Genomic DNA, 9,579 nt, shown 5'->3' on the forward strand with positions numbered 1-9,579 from the left:
CTTAACAATTAAAACATTCAAATTCATACTTAAATTAATTAAACGAACAATTAGCATAAAATAATAATTTGGCTTCGGGAGATCTAACCTAGCAATTCTATACTACGAACGAATCAAAGCAATGAAACTGAATATAAGAACAGAAGAGTACCGTGAAGGGAATCGCAGAGGAAAGATCAAAACCGATTGCAAAAAGAACTTATTAATGAAAGAATAGACTAAACTAATGTTTATTGAATTGTATGTAAAGAACTAGATGATGAAAACTCGATGCTTCAAACTGAAACCTAAGCTACGTTATATAAGAATACAACGTAGTTCTTATTTCCTAAAACCTAATTACGATGGGCTTCAAACTTCTCGTTCTTTTAATTTGCGTCAGAGTCACGGTCTGGTCGATCGACCACTGGGACCGGTCGATCGACTAACCCTTGCTATACAGTAGCTTCTGTATGTCGTGCTCTGGTCGATCGACCATGGAGGTCAGTCGATCGATTGGAGTAGCTGGTACTTTGCTTCAAAAATTTCGTGAAATAGTCTTTCGGGCCCCGATATGCGCACCAAGTTCGTTTCTTGAGTAAATACTTCACGTCAAATGCAATGCAAAGTACTCGAGGACGGATTTAGCTTGATTTCCGCTGGATTCTTCACATTTCTGCAATTATGTACAAAAACACGAAAGTAGACGGAAATGGGGAGAATAGTAGTATAAACTGCATAAATGAGCTCTGAAATGCGTGTAAAATGAGGTGTAAAACATCATATAAATGACACGCATCAAACTTCCCCAAACCAAACCCTTGCTTGTCCCCAAGCAAGAACAAGACTCGATCCTAAAACCTAGTGGAACGAGTTCAATCTCAGAGCGAAATGCAAACCGAATAGCCTAAACCAATTTAATGCTACAACTAACAATCAATTAGCAATATGAATCATGCAAACGAGTTATGAAGTCGTTAAAAATGCTGAATCGTCAACTATAGAGACTTATCATGATGGACTCTCACGGGTCGCTCGAATCACTCATAAGCACAGGTGAATAATGTATAAGATAGGAAAAATTCATTTTGTAGTGACACTCACCTAACTACGACCTATAATAACATGCCTGCAATCTAATATGAAAATAATCTCTACAACCGTACATATGCATTCCAACCAATCAAATGACCATGACACATGCCGAGGTAAATATGGATATGTGAGGTATGGGTAAGAAGAGGCTAAAATAAATTTGGATAAAAACAGAGTTAAAAGCCAAGCTAGTAAGTAAGGGAACCAAATTATAACAACATCCAACTTCTTGCTCAAACTTCCAATAAAAAACGGTGCTAATAGCAAGCACAAAACTCACAATCTCCGATATAAATGTAATTCCCCAAATGGTGATAATAAAGCATGGGAATAAAATCACCAACTGATCAAAACTCCAACCATGTGATTTTGACTTCTCTTTTCTCGGGCTTCAGTCGATCGACCAAGATGGACAGTCGATCGACCGGATTATACAGTACATCATGCGTTTTTTCCTTTTTTTTCTTTTTTCGAATCATTTCTTTTTTTTTTTCAAATTTATTTTTTTCTTTCTCTCTTTCCTTCCTTTTCATCTTCCCAACATCATCTCGAAATGAGCATATGCCACCAAAAACGTAGTAACAATCCCAAAAACTAAACTACTAGCTTGATAAGGGCAGGCTAAATGTAGGATGTAGTAACGGGACAAAAAGGCTATTTTTGGCAGTGTGGAGCTTATGGGCAAAATGAATAAAGGGGTGACCTCTTCCACATGTGTCAACTAACCACAAACCGAATGCATACAGGTATTAAGCAGATTAAGTTCATATTTATGCAAATTAATATAACATGTCTCATAAGGAGTAACTACTCACAATCCTAATTAAACTGGTCATGAATGACAACAGTTATAGGCTCTAAATCTCAGAATATGATGTAGTTTGCCAAAATTCTAAGTCAAGTTTAAAGTTCAGCAAGATATTTAACGAAAACTCGTAGACTATGCAAATGATTCTACTAATAACATGTTAATTAGCAAGGCTTAGGCATAAACGGCTGAAAATGCAATGTCATAATTGAAATACTACCGTTGCGACTCGACCTATATGCTAAAATAAACGTGCATTTTTTTGAAATTTTTGAAATTTTTCAAATTTTTTTGGTTTTTCAGTATATATAAGAGAAAATAAACAACAATGCAAGACAAAAATGTAAACGTGAATGCAAGCAGATGAAATGCAACGCAAAACCCTTCCCCAAACCAAATCACACAATGTCCCCATTGTGCAAAATCATGTAATGAAATAAAAGGAAAACGGGAATTTGCGAAAACTAACTACATAAGACATGAAATAAGAACTCGGAAAACTCACAAGACTTTAAGCTCAGCAAAAGGAAACCTCCCCAAACCAATGTGAGCTAGGAGGTTTCAGTAGCCAGCAGTGCTACCATAGGTACCTGAAGAGACAGAAAATACCGCGCGTAATCCGAGAAAACAATTTATAAAAAACAACATTATGTGTAAAATAAAGAAACGGAAGAAAACAGAAATGAGTCGGAGAATAAAGTGGAGAAAAGACTCCCTCAACTCCGCAAATCGACCAAACACAGCAGGGGAATGATCGAAAACAGATACTGCAGTGAACATGGTCGATCGACCACATCACCCAGTCGATCGACCAGAGTGAACAGGAACAGAAGCTCCTGGAATTCGCAGCTCAGTCGATCGACCATACTGGCCAGTCGATCGACTGAAATACCTGCTGTAACTTTCTGATTTCTTCAATTACTCAATAACTCGAGCTAATATGGTCCATAAACCTGTAAATGCACATAATAACGCGCCCAAAATTGCGCAAAACCCAAAGTAACAGTCTAAGCATTTAAAATCCTAAGCAAACTTATTAAAATGCGAAGTTTCGCGCACACAAAAACAATAAAAAGAAATTTTAAAGAAAGCAAATAAAGTGTTTGTTTTTGAAAAAGTCTTAATCAACTAATAGTTGATCAAGAACGGCCACGGAATGGCCCACTTGCTCGGCTCCTGGCATTAAGAAGTAGCCTCTACAGTGCTCATCTTCTTAGCTGCACTCCTATCAACTCCAACATCCGCAGAACTCAACGGATCAACAGCTTCAGCATCTCCCCAATCAATGACCTCGTCCGACTCGTCAGAATCCAAATCGGACTCCGTCACTTTGACTGGCTCCTCATCAGGCTCCTCATCTGTGCCATAGCTAAGACATCTTAAACCGCCTCTTTGAACGATTGGCTCCTTCACAGCTGGAGCAACATGCGGCTCTTCCTTCCCCAAACCAGCTCCTGCAATATCCAAAACAGAAGAGTCTTCCTCTAATTTGCTCCCAATCTGGGACGGAGGTGTTATAGCAGAAACAGGCATAGAGACAGGCATATCAGAAAGCACAAAATAAGATTTCTTTTCAGAAACCGTATTACAAGTGACTGGCCACATGGGGTCTTTCTTCTTAGTCATGCTGGCAAAGACAATGGAATGCTTCCTTACTTTGAAGGTCGAGTCCCCGAACCAACATCTATAACAAACCCGGCGGTGTGCGAAAATGGTCTACCCAATATGATAGGAATGTGGGCATCCTCGGGCATATCTAGTACAACGAAGTCAACAGGGAAAAAGAACTTTCCTATTTGCATAGGAATGTCCTCTAAGACTCCTATAGGCTGGAGCGCAGATCGATTAGCCATCTGTACTGTCATGTTGGTAACTGCAAACCTAGTCAATTTCAACTTCCTAGCAAGACTCAAGGGCATTACACTAATACTGGCTCCTAGGTCACACAAGGCCTTCTCAATAGTAAAGGTGCCAATACTACATGGGACTGAAAAGCTTCATGGGTCTTCTAGCTTATGAGGTGCAGTATGGGTCAGATAAGAACATGACTCCTCATTTAGTGCGACAGATTGCACAGTTTTAAGTGACTTCTTTTTAGATAAAAGTTGCTTCATAAATTTCATGTAAGCAGGCACTTGATTAACTAATTCAAGAAAAGGAACTTGCACATTTAAGCTACAAATAACATTTTCAAATTTGTTAAATGATACCTGTTCCTTCGTCGGCACTAATCTCTCCGGATAAGGGGCTGAAAGAAGCAACTTAGCCCTCTCCTCTAGGTCTCTCATGCCGGCATCGGTGGATTTAGGCTGAAAATCCACTACCTTCTCTTTGTTGTAGCTTGACCCTTCTTCAGACCGTCTCAAAAATGAACCATTAACTGTCGTCGGGTCATAATTTGGAACCGGGACTGACCCATCAGCATTTGGGTCTCGCCTCAATATTTTCGGAGTAGTCGTACCCCAAAACAAGTGGTCCTTCAAGTTATTTGGCATTACAGGACGAAGAGACTCACCATCAGCAGCGTTGTCAGTCGATCGACCATGCATGTCAGTCGATCGACTGACTTCTACAGGAACAAAAGTTGTTTCACTTCGCGGACTGGTCGATCGATTGGGTATGTCAGTCGATCGACTGACATACCTGCTGATCGTTTTTTTCTTACTATTATTCGTTACAGCCTTCTTCTTACTTGGTTTCGCCTCATCTTTTTCAGTGACATCCTCGACCATAGCGGGCCCATCGAGTGTAGACCCACTCCTCAAAGTAATAGCATTAAGGGTCTCTTTTTGATCCGTCTGCGACGGTAAATGCCTTGGAGCTCGAGTTACACTCTTGCTAGCCAATTGAGCAATTTGGCTCTCTAACATCTTCATCCCGGCCTCTCTAGCTTGAGACTCTTTCAGCAACAAATTTTTCTACTCGGCAATTCGGAGCCTTGGGACTGCTGCTGCTGTTGAGGGACATACTGAGGCTTTTGGTATGGCTGCTGCTGCTTATGAGGGGGCACATAATTCTGCTGCTACTGTTGCTGCTGCTATGGAGGTGGAGTCGGATTTAGGACATTATGGCTACTCCACCTCAAGTTCGGATGGACATTCGGCTCAAAATAAGTGTTTGTCTGCCTATAATGTTGAAAAGCGACAAGACTCTCATAGGAAATCTTTGCGGTTATCAAACATGTCCTTCTCCTCCACATCTCTTGCAGACGAAAGGACCGTCTGAAACAGCATTCACATGATAGATCCCTCCTTTTGAAGCTCCTCCCAACTCGTACTTATCAAATCTCGCTGTAAGAGCTTCTAATGCAGCTACAGAAGGGGATTCGACACTTCTCCTTTGATTTCCCCTGGAATTTCCATACTCAGCTTTATGGGTGGCCAAATCATCAATAATTTTCCACCCCTTAGTCTCTCCAACATTTTCCTGGAATCTGCCATTGGTTGCCGCATCCAGGATAGCCCTCTGATCGTCATAAAGCCCATTATAAAATTGATTGCATAGGCTCCACTTCTCAAACCCATGGTGCGGAATAGTTCGCACCAACTTCTTGAAACGGACCCACGCCTCTTGAAAACTCTCATCAGGACCCTGTTTAAAGCTCGTGATCTGAGCTCTAATGGCATTAGTCTTTGAGGCAGAGAAATATTTCTTGTAAAATGCTAAGGCCAGCGAATTCCAATCAGTGATCCCATTAGCAGCTCGATCCAGGTCTCGGTACCACTCCCTTGAAGCATCAAGAAGAGAGAATATGAACATAGTCTCCTTCACCTGGTCTTGGGTCACACCGGTTGGTGGGGGTATGGAATAACAATAGTCAATGAACGTCTCCATATGTTTGGCTGCATCTTCATTTGCAGCTCCCCCGAATTGGTTTCTCTCAACCAAGTTCATATAGGACGGTTTTGGTTCAAATTTCCTATCCGTCCCTGGTAACGCGAATCCCTTATAGAGATTCTCAGCTGTCGGCTCAGAGTGACTGGCTATACTCGCTTCTTCAGCCATGTTTGGAGATATGACAGTCTCTGCTGAAGAAGTAGAAATAGGTGATGAAGGTGGATCCTCCTCAAAAAGCTCGTTCTCGTAGTAACTAGACAGTGTACTCAGCTCTTCCTCTGTCGGCAACACTCTAGATGATCGTCTCAACTCACGCAAAGTCTTCTCAATCTCAGGATTGAACGGTAGTAATTCACCACCTTGTGACCTGCGCATAAGAAGAAACTACAAGTAGAATATGAGAATAGTTTAAGGAACAGATGTCTCTTAAACTAAGAGAAAGACTAAAAATAAAGCAACTAATAATTTTAAACATTTGCCTCCCCGGCAACGGCGCCAAACTTTGATGCCTGTCGTTGTATGCACCAAAAATAATATTTATAGTCCAAACTACTACTATAGCTAGTGGCAGTCAGGGTCGAACCACAGGGAGGCGATGCAATTATTAGTTGTCTAATACTAGCCTAAGGTAATAAACGTGAGGGGGATTTGATTTCAGTTGATCTATAACTAAAGGCAATAAATGAAAAGTAAACTAAATAAACGGATGAAATCAAATATTAAAAGGGTGCTAAGATGGTCGGTTCACTATAGTTTCGGCGGCAGAATACTAGGTAGGTCTAAAACAAACACGTGAGACGGGAAAATAAGAAGTCCTCTCGGTCCATTCTCAACAGGTAGCATCTTTCGATCTCGCTACAGGTCCCTAATATCACTAATGCTAACTTTCGTCCTGAGAAGTGATTTAAAACGCTAAATTAACTCAACTTTCGATGTCATTAATCTAGTCGTCTTAATTAGGTAGGCTATCTCCCTTCCATATCTTTCGATCTTAACGGGTCGGTCAATTCCTAAACATTCAACTAGCCGCGTGCACTCGATTCATCAAAAATAGCAATTAAATTAATTAAGACAAAGGTAAATCTCACGAGGCCAATCGATCGACCCGGGTGTGCGGTCGATCGACCGTGGCGCGATTCCAGGTCCCCCTATTTTATTGCCGCCTATACTACAGATTCCCTACATCCTAGCACAAGGGGTTTAGCTACTCATACTGGAAATAATAACAACAATAAACTTAACAATTAAAACATTCGAATTCATACTTAAATTAATTAAACGAACAATTATCATAAAATAATAATTTGGCTTCGGGAGATCTAACCTAGAAATTCTATACTACGAACGAATCAAAGCAATAAAACTGAATATAAGAACAGAAGAGTACCGTGAAGGGAATCGTAGAGGAAAGATCAAAACCGATTGCAAAAAGAACTTATTAATGAAAGATTAGACTAAACTAATGTTTATTGAATTGTATGTAAAGAACTAGATGATGAAAACTCGATGCTTCAAACTGAAACCTAAGCTACGTTATATAGGAATACAACGTAGTTCCTATTTCCTAAAACCTAATTACGATGGGCTTCAAACTTCTAGTTCTTTTAATTTGCGTCAGAGTCACGGTTTGGTCGATCGACCACTGGGACGGTCGATCGACTAACCCTCGCTATACAGTAGCTTCTGTATGTCGTGCTCTGGTCGATCGACCATGGAGGTCAGTCAATCGACTGCAGTAGCTGGTACTTTGCTTCAAAAACTTCGTGAATTAGTCTTTCGGGCCTCGATATGCGTACCAAGTTCGTTTCTTGAGTAAATACTTCACGTCAAATGCAATGCTGATGTGACCATAATTGGCGCATATTTAGCCCCCGAATTACCATTGTTTTCATGCTTTTTAGTGCCTATTTGGGTCATTTCTTATCTTTAGTTCTTTGTTTTGCATATTCTTTGAGATTTTGATCCCTTGGTAGGAAAGGAGTAAGAATCTTGCATTTTCATGGCAAAACAAGGCTAAATTGATCATATTCAATGACCAAGCATCAAGGAGAGACAAGACTAGAAGGCCTTTGTACATAGCATAGTAGAAGAGCAATGTTGAGAAAAGGATCCTTGAGTCCCCAAGGAAATCCCCAAGGAATTCATGAAGAAAAGGGAAGAAAAGAAGAAGAAAAGATGACGAAAACAATCCGAACGGATTGTACACAATCCGTCCGTCCGCCCAAGCACCCCGAGCGTCCCCGCAAAGGAATCCGCTCGGATTCCCCTCGCCAATCCGAGCGTCTTGCCCAAGAATCCGCTCGGATTCCTCATCCCAGATCCGGCCGTCCCGACTCCCATCCGCACGGATTGCGACAAAGACGTTTTCATTCTTCTAGCAACGATAAGAGAAGCCCTTCTCTCGGAGAATCCCGAGTCTCCTTGCTCAACTTAAAAAGTGTAATTACTAGTTTAGCCCTTAGTTAACCCTAATGCATCCTCCCTAATTTTCACTATAAATACCCCATTAGTCTAATTAGAGGAGCATGTTCTTCTTATCAATAATTAGTGTAGTTAATATCAATTAAATCTTTCTTCAATATTGTAATCAAATATTAATCAAGTTTTAATCCAAGTTTTAGTTCTTTAATCTCTCTCTTGTTCTTACTTTATTTTGGGTAATTGAAGATTATTTGGGTTATTATTGGGAGATTGACAACCTCTCAATCTAGGATTCAAGTACTTCTATTATTCTTGCTTTATTATTGGAATCATTAGTAGGTATAATCTCTTAATCCCTTTTTAATTATTGCTAATTACTTTCATTTATTCATCATGTTTCATTATGTTAGTATGATTGACAACCTTTCTAGCATGATCAATATGATAATGAGTGAGTAGTCTCTTAGCTAGGGTTTAATGGGTGATTAGGGAAACCAACATGGGGAATGATTCATGCTTAAATTAATATGCTTTCATATCTTATTTGCTTGCTTGTTTTGATCTTAATACATGCACATGTTATATTTGATGAAATGCTAAGCCTATGAATCCTTGCATTTACTATCATCTTCTATCCTTTCAACTTGACTTGTAAGACATAACCCAACTCGAGTCTTGTTAGACCATGCATGTGTTAAGTAGGGAAGATTAAGTCGACTTGTAGGTGTTGTACAATCCAAGAGATTCGGCTCCGGGACCCAAACTTTCCTAGGATTGTAAGATATAACCCAACTCAATCCATCACAACAATAATTGCTTACTTATAATTTGAGAACATGTTTGTATGATCATATCCCATGATTCCCCTATGACCCCATGACACCCTAGTGCTTTTAATCAATTGTTTACACCCCTTATTTTATTTACCTTGTTAGTTTATTTTCATTGCTATCTTAGTTTAGTAACCTTCTACATCAACCCAATTTGTGACACCCCTAGACACCACTAGTTACAATAGAATCTTCATTTCAATACCCGTCCCTTGGGATCCGACCTTTACTTGCCTCTTTACTAATTGTAGAGTTGTTTGTGAAGTATAAATTGTGTTTTGTATCGACCATTGACCAACGACCACATATGCTTAATTGTGAACACGAAATGGACTCGATCAAAAATGGCGCCGTTCTTGGGGACGGTGTTTAATTGATTTAAGATTTCTTTTATTGTTTTTAGTTGTGTCTTTTTCACCTTGGGAAGTAAAACTCCTCAAGGTTTGCTCTAATTGTTTTCTAGTTGTTTGATATTTTGCGAGAATGGATTTCATAGATTGTTTTGTAGAGGACCACTTGAGTATCCCTTACTTCAAGGATCCCATGCAAGCATTAGAGGCCTTAGAAGCAAGTAAGGCTAAGAGCATGTAATGGGAATTGGAGGTGGAT

At 39.9% G+C, this 9,579-nt stretch overlaps 1 non-coding gene across 1 annotated transcript; it reads left to right on the forward strand.

Moving 5' to 3' along the window:
* The first annotated feature begins 5,399 nt into the window (after nt 1-5,399).
* LOC141609870 (small nucleolar RNA R71) lies at nt 5,400-5,506 on the forward strand. Its single transcript, XR_012527777.1, has one exon. It is a non-coding gene; the product is annotated as a small nucleolar RNA R71 (small nucleolar RNA).
* The last annotated feature ends 4,073 nt before the right edge of the window (nt 5,507-9,579 follow it).

Source organism: Silene latifolia, chromosome 10 (assembly GCF_048544455.1).
Source record: "Silene latifolia isolate original U9 population chromosome 10, ASM4854445v1, whole genome shotgun sequence".
NCBI lineage: Eukaryota > Viridiplantae > Streptophyta > Magnoliopsida > Caryophyllales > Caryophyllaceae > Silene > Silene latifolia.